Source organism: Lepidochelys olivacea (assembly GCF_965140295.1).
Source record: "Lepidochelys olivacea isolate rLepOli2 genome assembly, chromosome: 19".
Classification (NCBI taxonomy): Eukaryota; Metazoa; Chordata; order Testudines; family Cheloniidae; genus Lepidochelys; species Lepidochelys olivacea.
This window is the reverse complement of record NC_140429.1, coordinates 12600172-12618425: the sequence shown is the minus strand read 5'-3', so window position 1 is coordinate 12618425 and position 18254 is coordinate 12600172. Positions and strand designations below refer to the sequence as shown.

The 18254-nt window shown below is 47.5% G+C and overlaps 1 protein-coding gene and 1 pseudogene across 4 annotated transcripts in view; one reads left to right on the top strand and one right to left on the bottom strand.

Annotated features, from left to right (window-relative positions):
- LOC311533274 (NADH dehydrogenase [ubiquinone] 1 alpha subcomplex subunit 1 pseudogene) overlaps nt 1-18249 on the top strand; it is a 60827-nt pseudogene extending 42578 nt beyond the window's left edge. The window contains exon 3 of the transcript XR_014714597.1: nt 16004-18249. The product of XR_014714597.1 is annotated as an NADH dehydrogenase [ubiquinone] 1 alpha subcomplex subunit 1 pseudogene (transcript). The remainder of the gene's footprint in view (nt 1-16003) is intronic.
- Nucleotides 13159-18254, bottom strand: part of EPB41 (erythrocyte membrane protein band 4.1) — a 136735-nt gene continuing 131639 nt past the window's right edge. For all 3 annotated transcript variants that reach the window (XM_084652554.1, XM_084652556.1, XM_084652555.1), the window contains one exon: nt 13159-15159. The gene's annotated coding sequence lies outside the window, so the exon portion shown is untranslated. The remainder of the gene's footprint in view (nt 15160-18254) is intronic.

Below are 18254 nucleotides of genomic sequence, written 5' to 3'. Positions count from 1 at the left end.
CTCCTGCCTTCAGGTACCGCCCCCACAGCTCCTATGGGCTGGGAATGGGCAACTGCAGCCAATGGGAGCTGCGGGGGCGGTGCCTGTGTCCTGCAGGGAGGGGCAGCACACGGAGCCATGTGGAAAACCTGCTTTTCACCCCGCCCCACAGTTACATGCCTTCAGAACAGAGTGATCAGGGTATATACAGAACGCCTTACATAGCATCTGTACGCATGGTCTCCAACTTTGTAATGTGCCGGGGGTGCTCCGCCCCCGCCCCTGAGCGCGTGCCACCCTTGCTTGTCCCCCTCTCCCACCCCCAGCGCCTCCTGCATGATCATGGTGGGCTGGAGGGGCAGGTGCTGATTGGGGGGCGCCGGGGGATGCTTAGCACACACCATTTTTTCCCCCATGGGTGCTCCAGCCCCAGAGCACCCACAGAATCAGTGCCTGTGTCTGTGCGATACAGATTTTTATTCGAGACCTCCCATGACACTTCGAGCTAGAATGTAACTGTCAGAGCCAGCGGACTCCTGTAATTCTTAGGCCCCCTTTACACCCTCTGCCACTTGGCCTCAGAGCTCCTCGCGGCAGAGTCAATGCAGTGGGTTACAGGAAAATGGCAGACGTGGGGAGGGATGATAGAGGGGCCAGGGCAGCTAGGCTGATTTGATCTCAGCCAGCATGTTCTGTGCATTCTCCAGTCCCTTTCCTAAGCACGGATTTCCCCAGAGGGCTTGAAAGGGTGAGAGCAGAAGCAGGACGCAGAAGGGGGTGAGGGACAGTGAAGGAGAAAAGGCAGTGTGAGATCCTCCTGTGGGGACACACCACGGGTCGGGATGGCCCTGACCTGTGGGGTGTTTAAAATCCAAACCTATAGGCTTTTGGGGACCCCGTCCGCTGTAACGGGCTGACCCAAACCTCCTACGTCCAGGCTTGTTTGGAATGCAGGGCCCATTGCTTGAGACCGTGTGTGTAACTTGGTGACTCTACCTCTGCTTCCAGACAAGAGGTTGGTGGTAGGAGAGGCCCTGGAAGGGGAGGCTGAGAGCAGGGTTAGGAGCAGCTTTAAGGATGGCAGGCAGCAGCTGGGTGGGAAGGCAGGAATGGCCCTTAAACTGGGAGAGTTCCAGGCCTCCAGGGCATCTGTTTACCCTGCCCGCGCAATAAGCCAGTCGGCTTGTTAATTTCACTGGTGCATCTGGGCAATGGAGTCTGCTGGGGCTCAGGATAAAATGCCAACTTCTGTAACAACTGGCTGGGAGAGGCCTAGAAACCAGGATGTTTCCAAGGATGTAAGCTCGCCTTCCTGGCAGAGCTGTCTGCGTCCTGGCTGACACGTTATACCTGACTGCAATCAGTGTTACAGCATCTTTCCCTGCTTCCAAAGGAAAAAAACACACACCCCGCCCCCCCGCAAACTAAAGCCAAACCACAGAACTGGGGGAGGGGAGCAGAAGAGAAGCTACAGTTTACGTAGGCCCTACCCAAACAAGGAAGTGTGCTTCCTTTGGGTGGTGCTCTAATGTTAATCACTGCTATTACCTGAGCGACTCTGACATTAACGAAGATGTGAGTTCACAGGTCAGCAAGGAGAGATGTGCAGATTCGAGGAGCCCTCTAGAAACACTGGGGGGGGGGGGAGTGAGCAGCAGGGGGCGGGACAGAACAAAAGACTGTTGAGGAGGAACAATGAACAAGTGAGTAATATCTGGGCACCTTTCACAAAAGCCAAAGCTATGGCATGTAAAGAAACAAAATGCCAAGAGCCCAGAACAGCCCTGGACTCCCCCTCCCCAATAACCTCCTATAAATAACACGCTGTTTAGAAGCTCATCCGAGGGTGTTGCAGACATGGGAGAGTCAAACAAAGAAATCTCCTCTCCTCCTACGCACCGGCACTAGCCCCAGTACCCTTTTAAGGTAAAACTTTCCCTAGTTCCACGTCTGTAGCATGACCTCTCTCTCCTCCCAGCACCATCCTTCGAAGGCGTCTCATTCGAATGCGCTTTTCTCCCTAACTTTGGCTTCACAGACCAGACCCCACATTTGAGCATCAATAGGGCTAAGGGGGGGATTGAACACCTTGCCTGGACCATCTGAGGGAAGAACCCCCATGGCAAAAAGCACACAGTCCTGTATAAACATCCCCTGCCTTGTGTTGGCGAGGAGAGGAGGTGGCCAGAGGACACCGAGCAAAGAAGGGGCTGGAGAAGATAGATCAGGATATCCTGCCCCAGAGTACAGGATCAAAGTGACGTTGGATGGTATTTTTCTTGCACAAGGCTGAGTAGCCTCTGGGACTCATTGCTACATGATCTCTACCGAGGCAAAGCATTGAACAGGATTGGACGTATAGCTGGAGAACAAAGGTATTTGGAGTAATCATGGTGAAGCAGTAGAGACCAGCCAGGAGTGCTATCAGCTATCATGCTTCATGGCTGAAGCTGATACCCTACCCCCTCTCATGGCCACCTGCAGGATTTCTTTCAACCTTCCTCTGAAGCAGCTGTTGCTCCAGGGTAACTGGACTGGACAGACGATAGGGCTGAGTCAGTCTGGCAAGGTCCATGTTGCATCCGCCCTTTCAGGCCAGTGGAGCCGGAGCAATGGGCTAGAAATAGTATGTGTGCAATACGCCCAGTAGGTCTCGCTAAGCAGTGATGGGCCCTGAATTGGTGCTGCCGGGCCCGGCCCCACACACTAAAAAACGCTAGATATAGCCACCTGGAGGGGTGTGGGCTTGTCCCCTGCTTAGCAGTTAGAGCGCGTCCCATGCCCACAGTGCCATGTGCAGATAAACTAGTGAATCCCTGCTTTGAATGGGTAGGCATGCCCCCTTGGACTGGAGCCCCCTCCCCCCAGCGGGGAAGGGGTTAAAGCAGCATGACTCCCCCCCACACACACCCGTTTGCAAGGGAGGGGCTGGATGAGAGCATCAGGCCTGGGGAAGGAGAGAGCCCAGCAGTGGCCTGGGTGGGGACACCTGGGTCTCACGGGGGTGGGCACTGTTGTGTCGAGGGCATTTTAGTGTCTCTTGGCAACCGAGCTTGGCTCTGCCCTCTTGCTGCTGCATGGGCGCTCGCCGGCCCCCCTGGCGAGTCGGGGAGTGGGTGGCTGCTCCTTTGCCCAAGGGAACACACTGGCCCTTGCCAAGCCCTGACGCTTCCCACCCCTCAGCGGCAGACGGACACTAACAAGGTCTCTAAACCCAAGGAGAAATTATCCTTGACAGGTTTCATTCAGAGCCAGCGCAAGGCAGACTAAGCAACTGAAGCTCAAGGGGGGGAGGGTATTAATTACTGTTGTGTGGGGGGTGGAGGAGGGCACATATTCCTGCTTAGGGCCACCAAGGGTCTAGCACCGCCACTGGCTTCATTGGTCCTGCCAAAGCCATGAACAGAGCTGCTTTTTCTTCAGTGCGAGCTGCTGGCACGATAGCTGTTTCCACGGACCCAGCCGAGCTACCTGCATACCATCGCCGCTGCGGGAGGCCCAGGCGTGGCTCTCCGGTCCCATCCAGCCTGGGGCGAGCTGCGATGTGGACGGCAGCCCCCTTTTCTCCTGGCCTGGGCGTACGGCCCCCAGGGACCTGCAGGCCCCAGCTGCATATGATGATAGGCCTCTGGACTAGCCCTCAGCTGGGCCAGTTCTGGGGTCAGTGTTGCCGGGCAAGGCCCAGCGGCAGCACTCTGGCTTTATGGCACCTGGCTTCGGATTCCCCTTTAGCTCTGAGGGCTGGGGAGGGATTTTCCTACCAGAGTGTTGCTGTCTATCACCGCCCCCTACAGACCCGAACGGGAGTTCATTCCAGGTCTGGCTCTGGGGGGAGGCTCGAGCTCTTGATTACCCTGAATGCCCCAATGAGCCCTCTCTGTAAGTGTCATCCAGCCAGGTGTGCGAGCCCAGCTCCCTGCAGGAAGGGGTGGGAGCCTGCAGACTGCGTCCCTGTGACTAACCTGAGGGCTTTAGCCTCCACTCCGCTCCCCGAGGCTCCTGGAATAAGGCAGGCTGCCTCCCCGCTCCCGCCAACCCTGGCTTCTTGATTCTTTCAGCTGCCGAATCCTGGTGAGGTTGTTCTGTGCAGGGAGGGAGACGGGGCTTTTAAAAGGGTAACTTCAGTGCTGGCGCGAGGTGACTGGCAGCCCTGGAGAGCGGATTATCGCAGCGCATGCCTTGCTCCCGCTACCTTGTCCATGCTTTGCTTCTTCCCTGCCACAGTCCTCTGCTCTCAGGGCCGGCTCCAGGCACCAGCGTCCCAAGCAGGTGCTCGGGGCGGCAGAGTTTCTGCGGCGGCGGCTTCTCTCGCTCCTGTCATCCATGGTGACCGTTTTTTTCACTGCTTGGGGCGGCAAAAACCATAGAGCCGGCCCTGTCTGCTCTGCTCAAGGTCCCTCCAGTCTCTCCCCCAGCCCTTGGCTCACTGTAGCTGCCTCTTTGTACGTTGTTGTCTTCTAGGCCGGCGAGCAGAACTGCAGTCTAGGTACGCTTGCAGCAAGGCACTCGACGTTCCCTGGCTGTATTTGTGACATCCTGTCTGCTTCGGTCTAGAAATAGCACTGGTGTCTCGAGCAGCCTCTGACTGCAAGTTCTTGTTTAGTTTGCTGTGTACAGCCACTTCCAGCTCTGCCCTGGCCTGGTGTCTGTTCCCCTTCCTGGGCAAAGGACATTTGTAACAGCCAGCGCTTGGACAGATGCTTAATGCAGGTGGACAAACTTCGTCATCCCCTGGGGCGGGGGAAGCTTAGGCCTGGAAGCCAAGTGAGTGTCTGTGGATGAGGGTCAGAGCTAGAATTAAAACCCAGGGATCCTAACTCCCACGCGGGGACACTCAGATGTTCAGGACTTGGGATGGCTGGGCTGGAGGCATTGGGCCACATGCCCTGTGCTCAGGGGCTGTGGGGGCGGCTACGTGCTGCCTACCTGGTGCTGGGCTGGCTGGGGGCTAGTCTCCTCAGCCGGTGAGTCACCTGCTGCCCATGGGGTGACGTTGGGGTTAGTAACCTGTAGTTGATTTTCCTCCGCTTCTAGCCCATGCAGAACAGGGTAACAAACTTTGTTCCCAGTTCATGAATTCGATGCTGGTCATTCACTGACCATATACTTATTTCAGCCCCATCTTCCACTCTATCCTGATCGGCCCTAGGTCCTCACATCATGCCTAGTCCCAGGGAATCGGGCCTGAGCCCTGTGTTACATCATCTGGCTTCTTGCTGGGGCTTGCCTGCTGCCAATTTGACTTTATTGGTTTGGGTTTTTGTCTCTCTCTAATTAAATTGGCCTTTCTTAATCTATGAAATCCCTTCAGATGGTGGCAAAACCCAGCCAGATCCCTCCCTGCTACTTGATCTCACCGGCCTTTCTCAACTCCCCACTAACGATTCTACAAACCTCCATGGCCGCCTGCTTTTGGGAAGTGATCTCTCGGGAGCTGAGCGAGCCCAGCTCACAGACATCCTAGGAGGGTGTCAGTGGCAAACTCCAGCCAGCTGCCTGGGTCAGCTTTTATAGGCATCCAGGCCCCAGGACGAAGGCAGCAAGAGAATGTAAGGTAGTGGGCATGTTGCTGTGACCTCCTGCACAGGAGAAACGTGATGAGCTATGTAATAAGGCACCTGTGCCGGTGCTGAGTCTGGCTAACTAAACCTTTCCCCCTGTAGCAAGACAGTTCTGGCGCCAAAGCATCCCAAGAGCACGTTCACCCTGAGTGACATTCTCGCCTGCATAGTGCCCTCCCCAGCCTAGGCTTCATACAGCACAGAAGGATGAGAGGCTGCATCTAGGCTGATGTGCAGCTTCTCGGAGAAAATAGAGTGCCAAGTGGGATCAGGCCGGGAACTGGAAGGATGGATCTGAATTGAGTTCCGCTAAGTGGCAGCTTATTTTCTTCACGGATGACATTAAATAATGCAAAGGAAGGAGATGGAGGGGTGATGTCTTGCTGGACTCTTTGCCTGCTCGTGTGGTTTAAACACACGGGCTTTCTTTAAACAAACCAGAAGGGCCATCGTGTTCTTGACTCAGTAAAATACAGTGACTGTTGGGCAATCTCCAGTCAGTTACTTTCAAATACGGAGAGAAATCTCTAACTTATCTAGATTGAGATGCCTCTTAAAGAGGCCTGATTTTCAGTCTCTTTTGAAAATGGAGGCATCTCCTTTTTAAAACAGTCATTCTTGTTGGTCCTTGTGTGGTTGCTCACAAAGCCCTGGTAGCGGTCTGCACTGGACAGATTTATCCCCTTACAAACCTGGCTGGATGTTTAGTACAAATCTTCCTCCCAGTTCAGCTGTGCGGTTTTGTAACAGACGGAAAAATAGCTTAAGGAAGGAATTGGGGAGGGGTGTCTAACACTTGTGCCTTTATATTTCACCACATCCCTGTCTTTTTACACTGAAGGATTGTAAACCCACAGACTAGATGTGTAAATAATTCAATTAAGCATCACTAAACATGTTTCCTTCATTTTCTTAGTCTGTTGCAAATCTAACTTTCTTGCCCCACTGGCTTTGGAATATTTTGCTGGGATGCAGCATGCTATCAGTGTCAGTCCAGCTCAAGAGACTGGATAGGATATTTCACATCCTCTTTAAATAGCCCTATCCTGGGGAAGTGAGCACTTTGGAGGGTTGGATGCACATTGTGATACTAATGAGGTTAGACAGAGCAAGGGCGTACCCCAGCATTAGAGCGAAAAGGGAGCTGGAGAGCCTTATATGCACAGCCTAAGAGGCTTACTTTCTATGGTATTTTGTTTGAAAATGTATTAAACAGCTCTTATGTGTGCATGCTGTATTAAGTAAATCAAGTTCTTCGGAAGGATTATGAAGAATCCAGTCATGGCAGTGATCTTCACCCAACGATTTCTAGAAGATTTTTAATTTCCCTCACTGTGTGGGGAGCTAATGGTTAGAACGGCTTGAAAGCGCACTGGCTTAAGGCCGTTGTTAGTTTTTCAGTAAGGCCAGCGTTATGATGTCAGTAAAATAGAGACACAGATGTGTTTTGATGCTGAGTGTGCATCTGCTTCCAGCATTCTACAAGCATGAATCCCTCAGGGCTGGGATTCACAAAGGTCTTAAGGTACTGACTTTACGGATTTCAAGGGCAGTTAAATAGCATTGGGAATCCCCTCCAGGTAAAATATCTCCCTTTTGCAGCTGGGTAAACTGAGGCACAACAACCAAGCCATTAAACTTCTCCACCTCTACCCCTGGAAGCCTGTCGGCAACAGATCATGTTCAATCCCGCGTATGGGCTGAAAAGTTTTAGGCAGGGGCTGGCTAAGGATTGGGAAAGCTGGGTTCTGTTCTACAACTCTGCTACTTAGTCACAGGATGATCTTGGGAAAGTCCCTTTAATTTCTTTCACACCAAAGACACTGGGGAGCCCACAGTCTTAGGAAACTGAGGGGCTGAACAGCAGCTCTATAGCCTGGTGTGCATACACTCTAGTTCAGAGCAGGAAAGGACAGCTCAGGTGCTGCTGTGTGTTTCTGCTAACCCTTGCCACGAGAAAGCAGGGAATTCATTACAAATGAGCAGCAAAGACTCAGGCTGGGTGCATGGATGAAACAAAGGTGCCAGATTTGCTGCATCATTAATTCCATCCTTTCAGCATTCTTGTCTACAACCTGGAGCAGCTGCGCTGGAGAATACAGACAGGTGCCAAGGGCAGGATAACATTTGCTTGGGTTGTGGCTGAGGAAACTGAACAAGCAGCAATATTGTGGAGGAAAAGCTGTTGTGGTACAATTAATCTGACTCAGTGTATCATTCTCCGGCAGAGCTGCTCACAACCCCAAGGTGAAGGGGTAGACTGGAGCAGAACCAGCTTCTACTAGTTCATAGTCCCAGGCAGTGGCATAAGTGTTCCATCTCATCCAGGATCTTGTAACTTGCTAACACCCAGTAACCACATGCTAGAGAGGAAGGTACAAGACACAGCAGTGGGCAGCTGCTTGTTCAGTTCTTGTTCAGAACTGAAGTGGAAGTGATTGAACCTTACTTCATCCTAGAAGTGCAATGTCAAACTTCATCTCCACCTACTGCTCTCCCTCCTAGCTGAAGCACAAGGGCCAGCATTAGAATTAAACTCTAACCAGCTTACCCTCCTTATTGCTGTCGCTCTCAAACGTGCAGCAGGCACGACTGTGGTGTGTAATGGTTCTCCTGTCACACGTAAAAGAACAGCCAGTGGGAGGAGTTGGAGCAGAGCATGGAGTCGTCAGGATTGATAGGTTCCGTTCTTGGCTCTTACCTTGGGTTAGGATACAGCTCATTCCAGTCAAGTCAGGGTCCAGTGTGCTAGGATGGTTCTTGGTTGCTTTTCCCCATCCATACCAGCTGGATTTCCTTACCCCTATTCCCAAGAATACTGCATCAGAGAGTACTGATTATGAGTAACCCTCTACATGGCTGTTGCCTTCTCTTCATTCCCCTTTCCTACAGGACCTTCATTCAGAAGCTCTTTGCTAGTAAGAAGCAGTCTCTTGGGGGTCCTGTAACAGGCAGAGTTGATCTGATTAGGCTGGGACTGCATGAGGGGTATCTAATACCAAAAGGGCAAAGGCCCAGTATAGACGCAAGCATGACCAAAAAAAAACTATTCTCCTAGCTCTAGGGAGTGAGTGAGGTCTACCTGAGTCCTCTGAATAGGGTGTGTTTAGGTATAAACTATGTATACTGAAACTTTATGCAGCTAGCGTAGACTGACTTGTGTTCAGTGGATTGGTGCTTTGGGGATATTTGGGTAAAATTTTCCACAGCAGCTAAGTCACTTTTGAAGACTGGATGTAAACTTCTAAGTCACTTAGCTGCTATGGAAAATTTTCCCCCTTGTGTCCAGCGGGACAGTCCTTGATGATTTAACTGGGAATTGGTCCTGCTTTGAGCAGGGGGTTGGACTAGATGACCTTCTGGGGTCCCTTCCAACCCTGATATTCTATGATTCAACCTCACTGCAGGAGGCTTTAGCATGTTCAACAAAGCAGAAACAAATCAATTAAAAGTGGAGGTTTATGAGAGCAAATGCTGCTGTAGCCTAAGTCTAGTGCAGAGTTGTGGAGAACTCTAGTGGTCATTTCCCTGAACTACAGGTAAAGCTGCAAATGCAGGACAGCCTGCAAGGGTTCATCAGTGAAGGCTCTGGATCCTTCAGAGCACAGGTGGCCAACCTAAGCCTGAGAAGGAGCCAGAATTTACCAATGAACATTGCCAAAGAGCCACAGTAATACATCAGCAGCCCCGCATCCGCTACCCACCTCCAGCCCCCAGTGCCTTAGGTTAAGTTACCATAGGGTCTACACCACGCCGGGGGGGGGGGGGGGGTGTTGATGGAAGAAAATCTCCCGTCGATTTACCTTACTCTTCTAGTCAGGGGTAGAGTACAGGGGTCAACTGGAGCGCGATCTGCAGTTGATTTGGTGGGTCTTTACTAGACCCGTTAAACTGACTGCCAGTAGATCAATCTCAGAGCATTGATTTCCCACTGTAGTGTACACCCGCCCTAAGTGTTCCTGAGCCACTACAGGTAGTCTACATTTGAAGTGCTGCAGCTCTAATTAATCTGCCTTCCTGAGAGGCAGTAGCTAGGTCACTTGAAGAATTCTTCTACCAGTTTAATGCTGTCTACACCAGAGGTTAAGTCAGCTTCATTAGGTCAGTCTGGATGTGGATTTTTCACACCCCTGAGTGACAGTACCTGAGTCAACCTAACTTTAGTGTAGAGCAGCTGTTGGATTCCTAAATCACTTTTTGAAAATGGGACTAAGAGTCACTTAAGCACTCTTGAAAACTTTATCTCAGTCTTATTCTGGAGTACCACTGAGGTCACTAAGAATGTAGAGACTCTGAGGAAGGCTTCAGAGCTGGTGTTCACAGTAATAGGATTTTACTTTGAGATTCTTCACAATTCAAGCTTGTAGGGTGAAATATACCTTTGCTAGCTAAAAAAGGCCTTGTCTATACTCATGAAAGTTGATCCAGAATAAGAATTTAAATTAGATTAAGTCCATGGCTGGATGCTCCTATTCTGGAATAAAAGCATCTGCCCATGGAGTTAATTTGGAATGGCTACTTCACGACAACCAAGCCATAACTCTCCGTGCAGACAAACCCTGAGTGAGCAGACTGTGCTGGACAAGGGAAGTTTTTTTTTTAAAAAAAAGACAAGAATGCAGTAGTTTGAAAAATTATTGAAAAATGCAATACAAGAAACAATATTAACACTTAGGTCTGTCTAAACACTACAACAACTTTCCCTTTGAATTACTACAAAAGTCCAAAATAACAGCTTCTGTCATTTACTATTCAATCTATAAAGATTTGCCAGTTTTAAGTCTGTTGTGATATTTCCTATTTGTTGTAAAGAAAAGATGTAAACAGCTATTCTAGACAATTCACAATTGTCTTAAAAAATGTACAAAGCTCCTTCATATTTGCAACTAAATTTTGATTAAACTTGTAAAAAACCCCATGGTTGGGACACAAACATCTCTTAAGGTAATTGTACATTGTATGAAATCAGCAAACTAAAGTTTACTAAAATCAGAACTCAGTCAGTCCTTTAATACAGCTGTATTGCTTGGAGATTGCAGTCTGGAAACCAAAGCTGCCTTTCCAGGTTAATTAATCAGAGGTCTTGCTTCTCCTGCCTTCCTTTCTATACATTCATTCATATATAAATAGCTTCCGTAAAGTGTATACTATACAATCAAGCCAGTCTCTGGCTTACCTCCTGGACTGGGAATAGCTGAGAACATTCATATCTTATCAATACAGACCTTGTTCACATGTTACATTGACATGAGCAGCACTGGTCCCTGAAAATTCACAGTTCATGGTGGACCAAATTTTAAAACTCAATCTGATCAACTCATTGTAGGAGAAAAAGGTGAAAAGTGGGATAGGGCACAGGCAGTTTTGCAGCCCTGTCTTGCAAAGGTAGAAGTTAATTTAGTTAGTAGTAGTAGGTAGAGTGAATCTCACTAAAAGCTATTTTCTTCCCTGTCCCTCTATGAAAAGCTCAACTGCTTCAGTAGGAGCAGTTCCAGTGGCAACCCCTATTCCTCTCCGAGATCTGGACTAGGAGAACCTTCTGCTTGTAAAAACTTGCTCCTCAGAAGTATGCTGGGGTTGCCTGGGTGTGGCAGCTAGGAATCCCTACTGAAAGGTCACCAGTGCCCAAGGGGAAAAGTTTGGCCTGTCTTCAGAAGCCAGTTTGGTTTGCACTGTGTTCTGTCCCACGAAGAGAGCACTGACGTGTAATATCAAAGGGTGAACAGAAGAAACAAGCGCACTTAACGCTATCTAAAAGTTCTACTATTCTATGTCTTGTCCCTTTTTAAGAAGGGTACTATTGCCAAGGCAGAAGCCTGTAACATGCTAGGAAATGCTTGTGTACCATTGTTTGGGAAAGGAAAAACTTCTCACCAACAAGAAACTCTTCTGGATCTTAGACAAGTCAAGATTTCTGTTCCTTAGGAGGAGATGATTTTTTTTTTTTTAAATAAGATCAAACTTCGTGCTGCCTCTGCTTTATTGAACAAGGTTGGGTGTGAACTAAGTTACAGCTGTGTCAAGGTCCTTAGTACTTCCTTCACTACTTAAAGTGGCATATCTAAACCTTCACAACCACTATATGCCTTTAAGTGCCATGAGCAGATTAAACATTTGGTGGCTCTAAAAGTCCCATGAAGCCAGCTATGAAGAACTAGGAAACTTTTTATGAATATTGTGTATACTGCTTGCAATAGCATGTTAGAGCAACCAAACAGGAAAGGCAAAACAATGACCTAGATAATGAGCATCCCAGCAAATGCTCAACCACACCTGCCAGATTATTAGTTGTACCCACCAGGTGCCAGCAAAGCTACAGAGATGTTTTTACCCCTCCCTTTTCAGCCTTAGTAAGACAGTAGCCAGTTGTAGGATTTACCCTAAGAAAGGGAAGGGGAGACAGGTTTGGCAGCAGACTGAAAAGGGCTGTGGAGATGCAAACGAACCCTCAGATTCAGGAGCAGGGGCTGGTATAAACTGGGCCTACCTAAGCTATGGTTAGAGAGGTTGACTCATACATATAGGCCTCTTAGGGCTTGGCTGCACTTGCACGTTATACCGCAATAAAGCCTCCTAGAGCTCTCTACCTTACTCCCTTGTCCACACTGGCAAGGCACATGGAGTGCTCCTGGTACTCCACTTCCACAAGAGGATTAACAGCTGTTGTGTGTTGGGTGAGACGCTGCAGCTCCAGTGTAATTGAGGAGTTAAGTGACAGCGCTTTGATTGACCTCTGGAAACATCCCATTAACTAAAGTGGCCTCTCTTGTCTTTGTTGTGAACTCTGAAAGGGCCATTTCCGCATTCCTCCCAAGCTCCGTTTGGGAGTGCCGCTGCTTATCTGGTCCGAGAAAAAAACAAACACCTAATGTTTGCTTTGAGTGAGAGAGAGAGGTGGGGGAAGGAGTGGGTCTGAACTTACAAGACAGCATGCTGACAAGCTCTCAGCACCCCAAAAATCCACTCTCTCCCCCCACATACACACTCCATCCCCCCCCCCCATTTGAAAAGCACATTGCAGCCACTTGAAAGCTGGGATAGCTGCCCATAACGCACCACTCCCAATACAGCTGCAAGTGCTGCAAATGTGGCCACGCCAGTGCGCTTTCAGCTCTCAGTGTGGACAGACTGGAGCGCTTTCCCTAGTGCGCTCTCTGAAGCCTGGTTTAACCCAAAGTGTAGACAAGCCCTTACTAACCCTCTGTGCTATATACCTTCCGGGTGGATGAATGAGTGAAATGCTTTGTTTTGACAAAATTGTGTCACTGCAAGCTTATTCTGGGAGGAAATTGCCTTACAGATGCCCAATCAGGTTGGGCCTGTCAGATTTTTGTGGTTGGTAAACAGAGGGCCTGGAGCTCCCATCTAAAGACCATGTGGTTCCACCCAGAGCAGGAAACCAGGTTTGTCAGCCAAAGGGTGCAACCCTGAGAGACTGAAAGGGGTCTAAATTGCAGTTCACCAGCAAATTGCACATTTAAATGTCTGCCTAGAGGAGGTAAAGTAGCATTCCCCCAAAACAGCTGCCTTCATAGGAAGCAAGATGCTGATAACTACACCAGTATTCAAGTAGCTCCATAATCCTTTCAAAGATAGTGTCTCTAGCCAATACTAACAATTTACTTTAAGGTGGGGTGCAATTTTAATTGTAAAGACAGTGCCATTTAAAGACAATTTTCAACCAAATAGTAAGTCATTGAGTCTAGCTCAGTCTTCTACCTCTTTTTAAAACAACAAAAAACATCATCAAACTTTAAGTGAAGCACTTACTGCCAGTTTCTTCTCATCCTGGAATGTAGCTTAGCAGCAAAGGGCTCTTCTCCCTCACGGCTAGAGGTATGCCACACCAGATACAGAATTACAACTTCAAAGCTCTATCTTTAAAAAAATATTGCTCGCAACTCTATTCATTACAAAACTTTAAAATATTGCTGGAAAGAAAAACCAGGGCATGATTAAGAGGTTTCCATTAAATCCAAACAGGTGGTGGTGATCTCCTGCTGCTGTCTACCCCCATAAAAGCATTACTCTCTCATTTTGAAAATCATGATTAACACCACAGTGGTCACCTTACAAATTTATGGATCATCTCCAGGTAGAAAATTCCATTCACACACATTCTCTCTAAAAATACTTTAAAAAATATTACAATTAAAAAAACAACCTCTACTAAGTATGCCATAAGCTGCTATAGTGGATATGACAGGAGTATCTAGAAATAATATTTTCAATGCTTTATTGGTAAAGTACATGGGGTGTTTTAAAACCAGCAGCTGTCATTATAGACCTGAATGCACCATCATCCAGAAGCTGAAAACTGCAGCCAGCTGTGGCCCTGGTGTTTCATTGCAGCATGGCAGTGAAGGAGCCAATGTACTACAGAACCTTAATTTATGTGGAGAGGGGAATGCCAGTGATCTGAGCATGTGCACTTTCCAAACAGTTTGACTCTGTTCCCACTGGTTGCTATAACCTACAGCTATGAGAATGTCTTGGACTGCCAGCCCAAATCAAGCTTACATGTCTAGAAAGGTGAGAGTGTCTGAGAGATGATTTTAAATTAAATTAAGATTATACACACCCTGCCCTGATTTGTGGGTAATGTGCTTAGCTTTAAATAGTACTGGAAAAAACATGATTTACAAACTTATTTAAAAATTAAACATAAATAAAAGTCTGACACTGAGAAATCAACTATTGCAAATGCTGCATAGCCTACCATATAGCATTCAGAGCCCAAACCCCTTAACCACACATTTCTATATACTTATTTAAATGGCATCAGAAAGCAAAAATAGATAGGTAGCATTCAGTAGAAATGCAGTCTCTGAGGAGCAGGAAGGGGTAGTGCCCTGTCACAGTTCTCTTAAAGCTCTAGTATTCACAGTAAAATAGAGATGTGAAGCAACTTCCAGTATTCCTTAATCTAGCCAACTACTGAAATGTGTGAATATTACACCACAAAAAACCCCCACTATGTTCAAACAACATCAATGGACCAAAACCCATAAAAGCAAGGAAATGCAGAGTAAAGGTATAGAAACTCTGTTTTGTGCACCTGGGTAGCGTGACGTGGAGTTTTCTGGAAATATCTAGGGCCAATCGCAAGAGGAAAGTAGAAATACCACACAATGGCATCTAAGTAAACTGATTCTTCTGGCAGAAGGCCCCATCAATCACTGGGGTTTTCAAACAGCTGTTATTCTAAGGTGCAGTTTCTAAGATACGCATGAGCATGGCTTAAACCCAGTATATCTGATGAGGCTGAACGAATAAGAAGACTTAAGAACCAACCCTGTTTGTGAGGACCTATGGAGGCTATGCATGAGGGAACGCAAAACTGAAAACCTTTTTTTTAAAAAAACAAACATTCAGTACAGTGAGAAGTATGGCATACTGTGTTTTACAATATAAAAATATTCAAAAGGATCCATTATATTCTGGAAAATCCCAAGTAAATGTCAAAGCATAACTCCTAGTAAGTGATATGAATGTTCAGTTATTGACAGCAAATCTTGTAAATCTGTGGTCTTTGTGCTCCAGGTAGTTTCTCTGCAGTTTTTCCCCCACCGCTCTCTCCTCCCTTTCTGGTGTTCTCTCAGTCAGGGAGAAACATCTCCTAGAAAGACAAGGTTAGGGTGAGTTGCCAGCTTCCTATGGAAACACTCCCAGTAGCACCCAGTGAGGGGCATTTTAACACCACCAACTTCACAAGGTGCTTTCCCCCTTGTTCCCATTTCTCAGATCCTTAAAGCATTGACCATAATTTTCTACCGTGTTTCTAAAAGCCAAGCACCAAAAGATACACTGAGGCACCCTAAATAAGTGCCCTGATTTCTCAGAAGTCCCAAATCCCAATGAAGAAGCCAATGAGAATTGTGCATGCTCAGCACTTTTGAAAAAGCAGAGTAACTTTATTTAGGAGCCTAAATATGAGACAGGTACTTGACTTTCGGCATGAAGGTTTGAAAGAGAGGCAGTCAATGGCATTTTCCTCCTCCCAAATTTGGCTTTTTAAAATTGTACTGTAGTGATCTCTCCACTGCTCCCCATATTCATCCTCTCTCCACCTCCCAAACTCTCATCCACACACTTTTTGTTTTGAATGGAACACACACGCACACATGTGGACTGTTTAATTACACCTTATCTCCATGCTATCTGGCCAAAACATGTTGGTGCACCAATGTAACTGATGCTGAGCATGGCCCTAGGAATAAAATGCTGCTGCCTTTATGGATTCTTAAAGCAGCTACTATGGTTTCCAAACTACTAAGCTGAAAAGCTAGGTATTGAGGTCATAGCAGATCACAGCAACTTTAATTCAAGTTTTGGGGGCTTTTCTAGATTAGGAAAAGAAGCAGATTGACAAATGGCTCTCCTCTGCTTTAGTAGTAAACCTCTGGCCTCAGGGCTAGGGCTGGGATAGAGCCCATCTCATAACCCTTCATTCACTGCTGCAGATAACAGAGCCTAGAAGTGAAGGGGGAAGAAGCGCCTCCACTTCCAGACCTGAGGAGTGCAGCTCCCCATTGGATCCACCATTAAAATGTTACTGCACAACGTCCTCATCAAGTGATGTTGAACTCTGACCCTTTTCACAGCCACTGTAGCTCAAAGAACATGTGCTGGTCGGTGGCGGTGGAGTGGCTCGAGCAGACGCCAGGATGTGGTACGAGATCCTGCCCAGCACGGCCATCATGGGCCTGTGCCTGACCATCCCTGGCGTGTCGCTCATCCACATTCACAGATACCTCAACGGGGGCAAGGAAAAGAGAACTGCTCCTCAGCCCTACCAGTGGCACCTATGGAGAGAGACCGGCGACTGTCGGGGGTTAATGACTACTATCAGTCCAAGGGATTGGAGAACTTTGACTAAGAAGCAACTCCTTGAGTGAAGAGGTCTAGTTCCTGTACAAAGTAGTTTAGCTCCAGTAAACACGCATTTATATTTGATGCAACGTGTTATATGGTGCACATAAACCTGGAAAATGAAAAAAGAAAAAGTAAAAACCACACCCATGTGCCACTGCAGCTAGCAGAGACACCACTGCTCCTTGTGCATACCACCATTTTAATATTGCTGAGAGGAGGGGAGGAGGCCCAGAAAGCACCTCCTCTTGACATTGTCAGACTGCTTCTTTTCCTCCTGCAGACAGACTCAAAGTTTCTAATTTTAGTCAAGGAGTAAACATCAGTCTGTGATCGCTTGTTCTTCTGCACTGCATGATGTTATCAAGACAGAAAGACTGGGGGGTGTGGGGGAGATAGTCATTACAGGTAAATATGCTGTAATGATGCTTTTTCTATATAGGGCTCTAGAATTATCCATGTCATCAAGCTTTTGTTTACATAAACAAGGGTAGGGGATTTCACCTGAGTTTGGCTATTATCCAAACAGAAAAATGATAGTACCTGGTTTTAATTAGGTTATGCTAATACAATAAAATTGGCAAAGTTGTGTTATTCATTCTGATTTCTCACAGCAAAGGCACACCAGGCTTGGACAGTCCTTGCATAGGAGACCTCTAGGGAAAAAGCCAGGAGCTGCAGGAAGTGGTGTTGGCAATTTAGTGAGTGGTGAGGTAGGGGTTCATATTTAACACCCTTGTCTTTTCCTTCTGAGCAAGTGCTAAACCAATGTCCAAGTAACATGGTGTTGGAGACGCTGGATACAAAGTAAAATGGAGATCCTGATCATCCATGGTCATAGATGAAACTTCTTGCAAACATCTGAGCAACTGCCTTCCCTGCAAAGTTAACTCAGATTATACCTAAATTCTGCATCCGTCCACACTCACAAACATCACTTGTAGCAGCACGAGTTGGCTGGCAAGACCAGAGCTGTAGGCTAAAGCCTGAGTAAGCATAACTAATCAGCTGCTAATACAGCCATGCTGCTGTAGTGTGGACACAGGACTGGCCAAATTCCAAGTTGATTAACGCCATCCAGCCTATCCAAATTAACCTGTTGCTTCACTTGAAACAAATGTTGCTTATCGTTTCCTGTTCTAAGATGGTTGTAGTGTACACGCCCGCCTTCCTATTTTAAAAAAACATTGGTATCATCATTCTGTCCCACAGACATTTTAGTCCAGTGTATTTCTACTTATGGATAACTAATGGGGTAGCTGCTGCCTGCCTGAATTTGGCGTTTGTTGAAATGATTTCTGCAATACAATAGTTCCTAAAATTCACACTGGCGGTTTTTCCCCTTTTTGTCACCCAAGATTTGAAGCCCCGCTGCCACAGCATCAGCCTGACATCTAATCAGCTGAAGGTAAAAGTAGTCTTACATACTACAAGCATTTTTTTGTTCTGTGTTTTAAAAAACTAACGCAAAGATCCACAGACACAGCGTGCCAGTACACAAAGTGCTGTTCGGTGCACAGTCAACTACACGCTTTTCTCTCTGTACTAGTACTGACAGAGGTGATTCTTGGGGCTCCCAGCCAGTGAAGTTCCACTGCAGCGTAGGTCTGTAAGGCATTTTGATACTTGAAGTACTATGCAAATCAACATATCTGTGCATCTTCCACTTCTAGAGTTACAGGAAGTACCTTGCTAGATCACATTCAAAATACGGATATTCCAAGAGAAACCTAAAAGGCTCGGACAGATTTCTTCAAGGACTCGTGATGTCTGGTCCTCTATGGCTGTAGGTGTTCCCTCCTCAAGTCAGCCTGTGAGTCAGAACACAGATTTCTACCTGCT